The sequence below is a fragment of the Moschus berezovskii genome, chromosome 7, assembly GCF_049115385.1.
Source record: "Moschus berezovskii isolate FMDL1 chromosome 7, NW_MosBer_1.0, whole genome shotgun sequence".
Lineage (NCBI taxonomy): Eukaryota > Metazoa > Chordata > Mammalia > Artiodactyla > Moschidae > Moschus > Moschus berezovskii.
Window position 1 is genome coordinate 60,996,834 of NC_142466.1, and position 14,617 is coordinate 61,011,450.

The window sequence follows — 14,617 nt, forward strand, 5'->3', positions numbered from 1 at the left end:
ATAAACCAGCTCATCACTCCATAAATGTACATAAACTGGTTACTCTGTATAATGGAGTATTCTGATTTACCAGGTACTGATTTGAAAAACTTGAAATGAACATACACTCTGAAATCTGCAAGATCATCATTTATTTAACTACCATATACAAAAATTTAATTCAGAGGAATCAGAGAACTTCCAGTTCCCACTGGTAAGCTTGTTTAGAAATAAGCTGCCCAATAAACCACTTCTACTCACTTCAGCTTATCCAGAGGTCAGAACAGAAAGTGACCAAGTCTTGTACACATGGTGTTCATGTGTTCCAGTGGGAAGAGAAATTGTGGCTTTCTGCTTCTTGAATATGAACTCAACAGACCACGCATTGCCACTTTGTTTTTAAAAGTGCATTTTGCACATGTGGCACTAATGATAAAGAACCCACCTGCCAATGCGGGAGACATAAGAGATGTGGGTTTGATCCTTGAGTCAGGAATATCCCCTGAAGGCATGGCAAGATCCCCTGAAGGAGGGCATGGCGACCCACTCCAGTATTCTTGCCTGGAGAATCCCTATGGACAGAGGAGCCTGGAGGACTACAGTCCATGCAGTCACAAAGAGTTGGACATGACTGAAGTGACTTAGCATGCAGGTGCATGCCCTTTGCACAGAATTGAAAGAGCCAGCATATGAAGTGAGAGATTTCCTGTCACACTGCACGTGAGAACCTTGCAGCTCTCTCTCCAATTCAGAAGGGGAACTGAGCTCTGGGAAAAACACGATGGAATAAGATAGAGTCAGGATACACATATGCGACTGAAAGCCACTGACCTGAGTTCAGAGGCGGCCCTAAAAGTACCGTCAGTGGTGTGTCTTTCTGAACCTCGGGCACTACTGAGATAGTAGCTACATATCTGAAGCATTCACACTTGCAAAAATATTTCCCCCTTCATCTTTCTTTTGCTCCTTTTCAATATGAGCATAGTTCTGAGAGTAACAATGTCAACCTAACAATTAGCCTATACTGGGTGCTTGCTGCTTGCTAGGCTCTATTCTGTCTATTCATTGCCCAGGTTTCAAAATATTTCAAGGCAAGGAAATGGTCATTAAAGATTCTCATATATTTCCAATTAGCTGGAAAGCAAACTGCACTTCTTGCCTGACATTCTTGTTGTTTTGCTTCAGTTGGATGGTAGAAAGAAAGGTCCAGTTCACTGATATAGTCCAACAAAAGAAAAAAAAAAACACATCAAAGGAACTGGTATCAAGGTCTGCTAGTTACAACAAACATTATCTAGAACCGGAACGAAGTCAAACAAAATCCAACCTAGAACACCCCAAAACAAGACTAGAAAAACAGAACAACCAACTCTCCAACCAAACAAAAGACATACGAACTCTCTTCTCCTACAGGAAGATCTGGGTGGCTCAGAAACTACACCAGGACTGAAGACCTGTTGCAGATAATTGGAGGAAAGGGTAAAATGTGACCAGATGAGATCTTTCACTGCCAAGGAGAGGCCAATGTGGACAGCTTCTACCTGCATAAGCCTCGATCCCATGTGGCCCCCTCATCCCAGGCTCCAGGACTTGGGAGGGACTCACAGCACCTCCTGCATTTCACATTTGCTTAGGGGAAAAAGCCACTCTATTCCCTTAGAAATGGAATTCTAGCACGATAAGACTAGTGCATGCTCATTTGTTGATTCTTATCTCATTCTGAGAAGAGGTAACAATGGAATAATCTCTTAAATGAATTGCACTTTCCACTGAAGCACCTCCTATTTGGGGGGAAAATTTTGATGGAATATGGGAGGGATTGGTTCATGCTGGATTATTCCATTCATTTAACCTTTAACAGAGAAACACTGAGGTCTGGACAAACTTATATTGCAGAGTAAATTCAGAGTTAATTGTAGCTAAAATTTGTTTTGTAGCAATGATTTTGAGTGGCTGCTGAGGTCATTCTTGGGGTGTTGCTATGGTGACAGGTACAAGGTACATTTCCAAGGCAATGTATATGTAACAAGTGGCTGGTAGTAGCTCTATCCTAATGTCAGAGAGACAAAACTCCATGGTTCACATGGGACTTATTTAACTGTTTAGGAGTGAATACTTATTTAGGATTGTTCTAGAAAATGGGAAGTTTAGTCAATTAAACTCATTTTACTCCAATCCATTCATGGGGATTTAATCACTTGTCACTGCTTTGAGATACTTAATAATTGAAAACTTCATAACTGCTTTAAAAAACAAACACTCAAGATTTTCCCCACAGACAATAGCTCATTTAGGGTTCTTACACTCCATGGGGTCAGGGACCATGACTCCCTTTGTCCGTGGCTGGTCACCAACATTCCACCAAGGGACTGGAACATAGCAGTTGCTCAACATGTGACCCAATTGAAACTACTTGATAGAAAACACTGTAGTGCTTAGAAAGGTAGGTTATACCTTCTAGGAGAAAACAAAAGAGGATGGGGGTTGTTAGGTACCCATCTTCATGTAACTACCTCTCTGGGTTATTACTGGCCTGCATTGTGCAAGAACCAAATTCTGAATTAACATGCCTCTGATGAATGTAAAGACAACACAAAAAGGAAAGGCAGCATCCATTTACCTTCAATTAGCTGATGTGCTTCCTGATATTCTTTTAGGGCCTGGCCACTGAATGATATAATTGGTATATCCGTTTTATGCCTATCAGTATCAAGTTTTCAGGCCCTGGAATTCACTCTAATCCAGGGCAAACAGAGGGAGTGGTCCCTTATTAACAGATGATTGTGACACAGTATCTTTAATGGAAGAAACAGGTTTCTGATGGTTTTCAGTGAAAAGCAAGACAACAAAGAGACACGTGTTAGTAAAATTTCCATGGTTCCTTTCCTTCCATGAAAAAATGCAAGGTCATTCTGAAATTCAACAACTATCTTGATGGGAGCTGAGGAAATGAAGATCCCCAGGATATGATCCCTGCCTGAAAAGAGTTTACCAACTTGTGGGAAGAAAAGGGTTATATGAAGAGGAGAAACAGGGGAGTTTATCAGGGAAGGAAAGAATGCGTATTTTGGAAAGAGTCATTTTCTGGGAAACTGTTTGATCTGTCTCTAATCCTTAGGGATTATCCACAAAACATCCTTCTCTTGCATGACTGATTTATATGAAAGACTTACGGAAATGATGCCCATTTGTTTATAATTACACTTTGTAATTGCTAAATTCCTTTTACACTTAACTTCAGGATCCCATCTCTGGTTGCAGAACAATAATAAATTCATAAATGGGATATAATCCATTGTTTTAAATGATTAAAAATATATGGGATAAACTTGAATGTCAATAAAATAATATGTTCTAATCAAATTAAATATGGCATCTCTCTTCTGAATATTTTTAAAAGAGATTCCTTAGTTTTTGCCAAGTTTGTCAGTAACAGTTTTGAAAGTGTTCGTCGCTCAGTCGTATCCGACTCTTTGAGACCCCACTGACTGCAACCTGTCAGGGCCATGGGATTCTCTAGGCAAGAATATTGTTTTGAGTTGACCTTCAAATTTAATTTATGCTCCAATTTAAAAAAGTTCTCATTACATGTAAAAGTAAAAAGAAAAAGTCCTACTCTACTACCTATGACTGGAAGGATAATTGAAATCTAAGCCAAGAATAGCATAGAAATTAGAAATTCAAGTGGTTTTTTTTTTTAAGTGAAAGAAACATGAATAAAATTTTGAGATGACTCAGCAAGTAAACTGTATCATATTACAGCCGGGGTTAAAAAAAAGTAACACAAGTATTAGGCATACAAGCCTTCTCAATTATACCAAAAGGGGGAAAGAACCCGTGGGTGGTAAGTGGAAAAAAAATCTCTGACATTGGGTCTAAATCCAAACAAACATGGTAAGATAACTAAATATAGCATCTTGGAGCATTTAGTGTAACAACACTATGGGCCATGTATTGGGGTTCTTTAACTCCTGTGTAAGAGCCTCCTACCAAGGCTGTATTAATAAGAGATTTGCAGTTTAAGTCAGATATTAAGATGAAGCCCTGGCACAGAAAACAATTCTGGGTAGAATTTTACATTTTTAATTATTGAAAAGAAGGTTAGAAAAACTAGGTCGACTTCATTAAAAAAAAAAAAAAAAACTAAGACCTCATTGTAAGAGGAACAGTTTTAGGGTACTTGAAAGCTGGATCATGCCTGAGATCTTGTTTGACACTGTCAAAAGCAGTGGAAGCTAAGAAACTAGAAACATACAGTCATTGTACAGTTGCTATGTGACCACAAGATTCAAAGGAAAAAAGTAAAAGAAACGTTCAAAGTGAACTTTTTTTTTTAAAAAAAAGAAAGTAATCTTTCTGCAAAACTGCCATCCTGAGGGGACAGTCAAGCACAGGTTTTGGTGCCAAGACCCACCTATGTGCCCCCTCTCTTTTGGTAAATCCTGCTGTTCAGAAGAGCCTGGCTGGTAATCTGGTTAGGTGGCTTAGCTGCACAGGATTTCTGATTACTCATTACACAAACAGTTTTATCTTCTCAAGAGCTCAAATTTCCTTTTTCCTCTTTAACATCTGGCACACCATGATCAGAGTTCAAGGAGGTACAGTAGAGAATTTGTTCATAAGAAATTATTCATTTTAAATACAAAATTCCAGATTTAAAACAAGATCACCTAGTGGTGGCAGGGGGCTACAATCTCACCGTTTATGAAAGCTACTCAAGGGAAAATATTCTGTGGGATAAAACAGGAAAGATCATGTATTTCAATCTTTCTTTGCCAAAAAACTAAACCAACTCAGAAAATTAGATTTTTTGAAAGTAAATTAAATAGTTCATAAAAAGATACTATATCACTGCATTTATAAACAGTTTCAGTATGTTATATATGGGTAGTTGATCAGTGGAGAAGAAACTCCAATACTTTGGCCACCTCATGCGACGAGTTGACTCACTGGAAAAGAGTCTGATGCTGGGAGGGATTGGGGGCAGGAGGAGAAGGGGACGACAGAGAATGAGATGGCTGGATGGCATCACCGACTCAATGGACATGAGTTTGAGTGAACTCCGGGAGTTGGTGATGGACAGGGAGGCCTGGTGTGCTGTGATCCATGGGGTCGCTAAGAGTCGGACACAACTGAGCGACTGAACTGAACTGAACTGAACTGATCTCAATGTCAACCATCAAGAGACTACTAGTGTCAAGTGGGGAAGGAGCTGGCAGCTATATGTGATTCAGGCAGGCTCTAGGACCAGGCCTAGGTCAGAGGAAAAGATTGCTAACTAAGCCTGTTGCTCAAACAAACTGACCTTGTAATTAAAAGAGCAAAAGACAAACAACAGTGGTGGGGGAAGGGATAAATCAAGAGCTTGGAATGAATACATACACACAACTATATATAAAATAGATGACCAACAAGGACCTACTCTATAGCACAGGGGACTCTACTTAAGGTTCTGTGATAAGCTATATGAGAAAATAATCTGAAAAAGAATGAATATATGTATATTGATAACTGAATATGTATATATATAATGGAATCAACTTGCTGTGCACTGAAACTAGCACTGTAAATCAACTATGTGGTGTGGTGGTGGTTTAGTCACTAAGTTGGGTCGGGCTCTGGGGACCCCATGGACTGTGGCCCACCAGGCTCCTCTGTCCATGGTATTTCCCAGGCAAGAATACTGGAGTGGGTTGCCGTTTCCTTCTCCAGGGGATCTTCCTGACCCAGGGACTGAACTTGCCTCATGTGTACTGCAGGCGGAGTCTTTACTGCAGGGCTACCACGGAGCCCCAAATCAGCCACACAACAACAATAACAGAGGAGAGAGTGGAAGAGAGAGATACAGAAAGAGAAGAGGAGGGGAAAGAGAGGCCTTTTCAATTTGCCTGTTGGCTTCGTTAATTTATTTGTCTTTTATATGACAATTTTCAAAGCTGCTGACTAATTTTGACACAGTTTTTATACTTCTAAGATGTATCGAGCATCAGAAGGCTACTTTTAATTCTAGTCTGCCTCTCTTGAACTGTAATGACAGTGCTGAATTCATTTTTCAGTTAATTTACACATATTTATTGAAAATCTGTTGTATGTCAAATTCAAATCACTGTGTGTGTTGGAAAGGGAGGAGGGCTGGCACAGGGAGCTGGTAAAAAATACATATATATATATACATATACATATTCTTTGCCTGTAGGGACATCAGGTTACCTGGGAAGTAAAGATAGCACAGATGAATCAATTAAGAAATAATTAAGTGCCAAATTGTGAGGTGCTAACTATGAATGCATTAAGAAGGGAGAGATGATTATGAACTGGTCACTGGAGAATTGCATAGAAAAGTGGAGGATGAGTTACACGGTGCAGACCTAAGGGGACTAGAACAGGCTAATGAGGAAAGAGAAGAGAGATGGGAAGAAATCAGCAGATACATAACTTACTCTTTTATCATTCAACAACTTTCCCAGAAAGCCTATATTGAAGGCTAGGCACTGTGCATAGCCCTGGGTGGGAGCCACAAAGAAAAAAAAAAAAAGATGTGAATCCTATCCTCAAGGAGCTTGTGTTCTAGCAATGGAGATAAATATGCCAGCTAACAGCCATCCTACAGTGCAGATAAGATGTGGCTCATAAGAGAGCTTCCAGTGATGGCAGACAAGAGACAGCCATGAGCAAAAGGCTGCTGACTAAAGCAGGTCTCTCATGCTCATGTCTCCTTAACTGGGATACTGGTTCTGTGGAATCAAAACTTTCATTTTAACAAGGATGTCTGTGTTTGAGAAGCTGGTCATACTACGCTAGTTAAACTAACTATAGATCAAAATTCTTCAAATCAAGACGCCCTTGTGCTCATGAAGAGGAATATCAGGGTAAGCCCATGAGAGTTCAAAGAGGGCTTGGCAGGTGAGGAGTCAAAATAAAGGAACGGGCCAGATGGAGAAAGCAAAGGTCCTGGGCTCACCTGAGACTGGAGGTGGGGTTACCTCCCAGTCAGGCACGTGTTATGTTAGGCCCCTTTCAGAAGTGGGTCAGTCCTACCTTTGGTTACAATGACTGCTAAATCCCACCACGCCCTCCTAAACCAGCTGTACCAGGCACCACATGGGGCCAAAGCCAAGACACATGAGACACAATCCTTGTTCTCAGAGCCACATCTACTCAGTCAATGTTTCTGGTCATTTATTCCAGTGTTAGTACTGGACATCGTTTGCATGGCATTTAGAGATACTGCCAGGGAATACAGTCTAGAGCTCTCTGAAGCTCACTTCCTATCTGAAGTTTTGTTGTGCAAAGCAAGTTTACGGATGGAGTACTGCTGAGGGACAGCAGGCCATCTTTTCTCCGTTCTCAAAAACGAATCTCCAGGTTGGTTTTGAGCATCCCAGGCATAAGGTAGGGTCTCCCTAAATGGCAGAAGCGGAAGCAGAATACTAGCTGCTTTTTAATATTCAGTCTTCTTCCACGGAGGAAGAAGTGGCAACTTTTTTCTCTTCTTTCGTGGGGTCGGGGTCGGGGCTGAAATCAGACAGGCAAGTATTTTAGGCTCTGTGTGCCATTCAGCTTCTGTTGCAACGATTCAAACTCTGCCACTGGGCACAAGATGAGCTTTGGGCAATACATAAACAAATGGGCTTGGCTATGTTTTAATAAAACTTAATTTATAAAGACAGGCAGCAGGCTGAGTTTGGCCTACAGGTTTTCCAATCCTGTTCTGTAGTAACAGTGCCCCTGTTATCATCTGGGTACCAGGTCACCCTGAGTGGATTGTGGTAAGGACTGTAAAGAAGAGGTCAAGCAACTGAGCATGCAAACGCTCTGCCAAAACACGAGCAAGCAGCAAAGTGATAGAGTGAAGCGTTTGTCTCCCATGTCCAGTCTACTCTTCAAGCAGAGTGAATGAATGATCAGCAGGTATTGAGGTAAGCCCCTTCCCTATCACATCTCTGTAATAAAGGTTAGAAAGAAGTTAGTCTTATCTAAGTCTTACCATCTCTAGCAGCTCCAGGCATTTTGAAAAAGGAATACTAGAGACCAAGTCTTAGAATCTGATGGATTCTTCACTGTGGAAGACAAATTACAGGATGAGATGGCTGGATGGCATCACCGACTCAATGGACATGAGTTTGAGTGAACTCCGGGAGTTCGTGATGGACAGGGAGGCCTGGCGTGCTGTGATTCATGGGGTCGCAAAGAGTCGGACACGACTGAGCGACTGAACTGAACTGAACTGACTGTTACATGTGGAAATTTCAAAAAGGTGTCTGATTTACTGACAACCTTGGAGGGTACTTCAGGAAAGCAAGATTAGGGATTACTTGGTCCCTTATGGTGAATATACTCTGTATAGTCCATGGGGTCACAAAGAGTCAGACACGACTGAGCAACTTTCACTTTACGGTAAACATGGACAGAGCAGTCTTTTGCCAAATGCCTGCACTGTGAAGACTTCACACTACATGACAAGTTGATTGAGATTTGTGTTCTCTAGCTAATGTCAGGGAGCTTTTGGTACTGTAGGCAGTGAACTCATTTGACCTGATGTCTCACTCTATTAAGGCAGGTGGTGAATGAACCCCAGAAAAAAAAACGGGGGGGGGGAAGCAAACCTACAGCCATCTGTTTATTATGCTCTTTATCTAAATATATTCAGAGTCCTCAGACTTTTTTTTAAAAAATCAATAACAAAAAAGTTAGTAAGGGAATCTACAAAACTCTCCTGCATCTTAGAATGCTTTTTTAGTCTTTCATTATAGAACTGGAAGAATATGCCAAATGAAAGACAACTGCAAATTTTTCCTAAACTGCTCATCTACAATTTCCCATCTCTTTGCTTCTACCAGTGTTGCCTGTCCTTTGAGCCATCTGATTGTTTTATCATGATCAGCAAGTTGGCTAATCAAAGTAGAAAAAGGAAAGCTCAAATTATTTTAGTGTTTCTATGGCTCTAGTTTGACTCCAGTAAAAAGTTATTGGATGGAATATGGGAAAAAAAGGTTAGGACTCTAGACTAAAATAAAGAAACAGTATTTCTCAATTATTTGTGACTTACAACATCTTCCATGTTGTATGAACAACTGATATATTGTTAAACATAGTTAGAGCTTCCCAAGTGGCACAGTTAAATTTTCTGGATGATAATCAAAACCCTTGTGGGTGTATTTCCCAGCAAATTCTACTTAATTTCCCCATTGATCTTACACATTTAAACTACATACAGGCACCACTATCATGCTCATACTCAGTCATGCCTGACTCTTTGCAACCCCACGGACTGCAGACTGCCAGGTTCCCCTGTCCATGGAATTTTCCAGGCAAGAATATTGGAGTGGGTTACCATTTCCTACTCTAGGGGATCTTCTTGACCCAGGGACTAAACTCATGTCTCTGGCATCTCCTGCATTGGCAGGCAGGTTCATTACCATTGTACCACCTGGCACTGCAATAACATTATGAAGATTAATAAATAATTTGCATCTTTCATGGTAAGTGATTTTAAACTCATAGATATTTATCTACTACCTATGGTATTTAGTATTTAGTATGGTATTTATCTACTAGCTAGGTATTTAGCTTCCCTGGTGCCTCAGTGGTAAAGAATCTGCCTGCCAATGCAGGAGACATGGGTTTGATCCCTGGGTGGGATCCCTGGAGAAGGAAATGGCAACCCACTCCAGGATTCTTTCCTGGGAAATCCCATGGACAGAGAAGCCTGATGGGCTACAGTCCATGGGGTCGCAAAAGAGTTGGACATGACTCAGGGACTAAACAAACAAAAAATTTATCTATTAGTCTATCATCAATATACCTGCCGATTATCAATCAATCAATCTCTTATTCATTCATTCAACTATCTATCCATCCATCCATCCATCCATCCATCATCCTCTGTGAGGGTAGGTTTCAGTGATTAAAAACTTGGGCTCTGGAGGCAGCAAACCTGACTTTAGTTCTTACTTCTATCACTTATTAATTATGTGTGACCTTGAACAAGCTACTTAGCCCCTCTGAGACCCTACTTTCTCCTCTGTTTCATGGAGATAATAAGAAATATCTACAGCTTTGCATATAAACAACTACACAGAATCTAACACATAGGAAGTGTTTAGCAAAAAAAAAAAAAAAAAGCTGTTCAAGCTCTTTTGGTAATAGCTTTTCAAGAATGCCAGACCTTCAAAAACAGCAGAAGAAAAAAAAGACTTAAATGCCTGTAGCTCTGGCACATCATAGTTCATTTATAACAGCCACAGACAGACAGAGGCTACATCATGGTCACTGAAACTGTGGAAATAAGTGTTATTTCATGAAACAATCACTTGCAAAGGTCAAACGTGAGCATCCAATGTTAAGCACTATGGGCAGAGGGGAGAGACACTTCAGTAAATATGATAACAGATACAAAAGAGATTTGAGATTTGTATCTTTAGAAAGTGTTAAGATACAGGGCAGGGCTTCCCAGATGTCTCAGTGCCAAAGAATCTGCCTGCCAACAGAGGAGCACTGGCTCAATCCCTGGTCCGGGAGGACCCCACATGCCACAGAGCAACTAAGCCCATGTGTCACAACTATTGAGCCTGAGCTCCAGAGCCTGGGAACTGCAACTTCTGAAGCCTGTGTGCCCGAGAGCTCATGTTTGGCAATAAGAGAAACCACCGCAATGAGAAGCCTATGCGCTACAACTAGAGGGAAGTCCCTGCTTGCCGCAACTAAAGAAAAGCCCATGAAGCAACGAAGACCCAGCTCAGCCATGAAAAAAAAAAGATACATGGCAAAGTGACACAGTATTGGGCAAGACTTTCAGAGGATATGACTCTTGAATTGGGTCCTGAAGATAAATAGGAGTTCACCAGAGAGAAAAGAAGAGAGGCATGCTTGGACTCTGTTCTCAGTATTCCTGGCAAGTGGCCTGCACTGACTCTCACAACCAGCAGGTTTCTGGAGAAAACTGCTGTTAAGCTGCAAACTTTAAGCAGGTGTGCATGGCAGGCACTGATTCTCACACTGCTAGAAATCAGATATTAATATCTACATGTTCCCCAAATCTACACTAAAGAGCCACAAGAGAGACAGTCAGTACTCAGGGAGGCTGGTCTTAAATTCTGTCAGGTGGTGATACTAAGAAATTAGATCCAGAATATCAACAAAGTTTTAAAATTTTTATCATAAAGACAGAGCAACATAGAAGCCCCCACATGAAGCAAAGATGCAGGATAAAATACTAAAGATACATCAGTGGAGAGTACACAAAAGTCAGAAAGGAAAAGGATAACAACTATCTCGAATTCAGAGAAAGGAACTGTGTTGAGTCACTCTGTGAAAATGAATTCAGTATTGGGAATGAGTGATGCTCAAGACAGGTGAGCTACAGCCTCATCAGCACTATTCCCGAACTTCAGGGGACCTTCCCTGGACCACACCGGAATGACATGTGGAATACACAAGCAAATGGGTGAATCCAAAGAGCCACTGGTCTTCTCTGTGTGCTGGGAGGGTTTTCCTGGCTAAGAAAAGGAAAGTGCCCAGGACTAAGATGGGGAAGAATAAAGTGACTCCAATGCTTGGCCTCCTGGCACAATGGAATTAAAGGCAGGCCAGCTAGGCATCTTGGGCACTGAGCTATAATAAAAAAAGTGCCAAAATATCCTATGAAGATAACAGAAATATGGGGCCAGCTAACTCAGGTTTCCACACACAGTTTCCATAATTGGTAGCAACTGATTGGTTCTAATCCCTGAAAGTAAACAAGAGTCTTCTAGAGAAAACAAAGGGAAAAATGAAACCTCCCTATGTTTCATTTAGCTAAGATGATCAAATATTCCTGTTTGACTAGGAGATTTCTGGTTTACCCCTGTTATTTCACTATAATTATTAATAATAACCCTTTCCTTCACAAAATGTCCTAGTTTTGATGATAAATTATACAGTCACCATCTATTTAGTCTATGTGACAAATTAAACTGGAGACTACACAATGACAAAGCCACACCACACAGACTGTTTTGGTGGCAGAAGGAAAAAAACATAAGTTTATCATGGAGGCTGTCAGTGCCCACTGTGGAGAAACTGAACTTACCAGTGACAGATAAACCAGTGCATGAGATCACTTAGAGTGTGTTCCACTCACTGGTGAACTTTAACTTACCAATGATAGTAAATCAATGCACAAGATCACTTACAGTGTGTTCTACTCACTGGTGAACCTTAACTTACCAATGACGTGTAAACCAGTGCACAAAATCTTGTGTGTTCTACTCACAGTGTTTAACTGGAATCTAACCAAGCCTTTAAATGTGATTTTCAGTTTGTAGAAAATCCAAGAGGCAGAGGAAGAAGTTAAATCGTGCAATGAGGCAGCAATCAGACCCAATCCAGGCCAGTCTTTTTGACATGCCAGTGAAATGCAAAACAGGCTTCTACTAGATTAAGAGACTTAAGGGACATAAAAACCAAATGCAGCATGTTGTCCTAAAATCAACTGAGTCTAAAGAACATTTTGGAAGAATTTGGGAAATATGAAAATGAAATGGATATAGAATGATGAAAAGGACTGATGATTAGTTTTTAGGTATAATATGGTATTACTTATGTAAGAAAATGTCCTTTTTTTTTTTTTTTAAAGATGCACACGGAAATGTGCTGTTATAGGGACATGTAATAGGGACATGCTGTTATAACTTACTCTATTACTTTTGCATAAATATATGCAAAATGAAATAGGCATATGTGCATACACACATATATCCACATGTATATGTTTAGAAAATAGAGTTCTCCCTATCCCCACCAAGGGAAACTAGAACTGTTTAAACAGTCATCATTTGCAGGGGTAATATCAGCCTGTCCCAGGTGCCCCCACACCTTGAGCTCTAACATGAGGGATGTGCCTACAGAGCGAGTGTGTTTTTATGGCAGATGCAGCCCATGTGACCAAAGTCTAAGATGATGGCTTCTCCCAGCATCACAGTGCTAACATGGGCCTGCAGTAACTGTCGTGGATAACTCAGCCTTAAAGCAACTCATGGGTACCTGTCTAGGAATCCACAAATCTGAGCTGAAGTAATGTCACCAGACATGTGGTGGAGCTTTGTCTCAAGAATACAGCTGCAGCAGCTGACCCAGGTGTCCTCAGGGCAAACAGGAATCTTTCAGAGAGCCTGTTCCAGGAGCAGGAGGCAAATCGTTTCCTGACGGGAAGCCCTAACTCGGTAAGCACACCATTATCAGACACTGGTGCTCTGATGCCCTAGTCACAGGACTTCTCTGTAGGGAGACGAGATCCAGGTGACGGTAGAGACTAGAACAGGTGAGGAGGGGGAGAGACAGGATTGACGCTAAAGTAAAAAGAAAGGGATTTAGAAATGATGGGAGGCAAGAGGATTTCTTAGTGAACGTAACTTTTTAATGGAGGAGTTCATCGGTAGGGGCCAGGAGAGGCATCCCAGTAGTGAATCGAGAAGTGGAGGAGTTAAAGGAGGGCCAGAGTGAGGGCGGATGAGGAGACCAGCAGACAGGGGAAGACACACGAGCAGGAACAAGAACTAGGGGTAAAACACAGCAGCAACGTGCGGAGATGCATGAGATCTGAAATGGCAAAGGAAACAGAAGGACAGAGGGGGCAGAATGGAAAAGGAAGACAGCTGGTCAAAGGTTGAGGGGGCAGAATTTGGAACAAAAAAGAGTTGAATGCATCTTCTCATCTCTGCACTTACAGAAACTTACACAGTTGGAACTCGGGGAGGGGAGAGGAGAGAGGGAAGGAGGAAGGGGGCAGGGCGAAGGAAGGCAGGCAAGACACAGACGAGGAAGACAGGCCGTGTGCAAGGAGGACAAAGGAAGCCAGCCATGAGGAAGCACGCATCTCAGAGACGCACGGGCTGGGTATCGGCTTAAACACGACAGACTCGGTCTCCTGAGCATGTCACGTCACTTTTCAGAATGACGTAATTCAGATTACCTTGGGAATCCAAGTGCTGTTTTGGCCAGGCAATATTTCCGTGGCTGACCTGAATCATAACTTATCTTAAACAAATGCCTAGAACTGGGGTAAGAGCGTGATCTAACAGAGCCCAATTGCTCTTGGATCTTCCCTGCACTGTTGAGCGATGTCAATCTGCATGCAGGGCTCCTTATTTCCCCTATAGTCTGGCCGTCATTCAGAGGGTCATTTCAACATACAAACTGGCCTAAGGCTGCTGAATACTTTCCACCCTTTCTTCTGTCTGCCCAGAACCAATAGAAGAGGCAACTGCTGGGTTAACATAATTAATGGAGACAGAAATCTGAAAAAAAACCACTAAAAAAAACCAAAATTCCATTTTTCAGGCGCCCGATTATCTACATTGCTGACCACACTGATTACATTAATCCAATGATTGCCAAATCTTTACTTTTCTGTTAGGCAAGATTTAATCTAGAGAATTAACAAATCTCTCTAGGATGCAAATCCCTCCTAGGACACATGATTGTGATCGACAGCTCACAAAATAATTCTGGAATGCATGCAAAATTAGACTCACACGCAATTTCCATGCAAAAGCAAACCTATCCATCAACAAAGCAGTGGGTCCCAGAAAGCAGTCAAGGTCCTATGTCTGGAAACCAGGAAGTCTGATGTTTGAGAAGCCATAATCAAGTGTATTTG

General features: G+C 41.4%; 1 protein-coding gene across 1 annotated transcript in view; it reads right to left on the reverse strand.

Annotated features, from left to right (window-relative positions):
* GNAQ (G protein subunit alpha q) overlaps nt 1-14,617 on the reverse strand; it is a 328,650-nt gene that overhangs the window by 86,496 nt on the left and 227,537 nt on the right. The window lies entirely within an intron of this gene.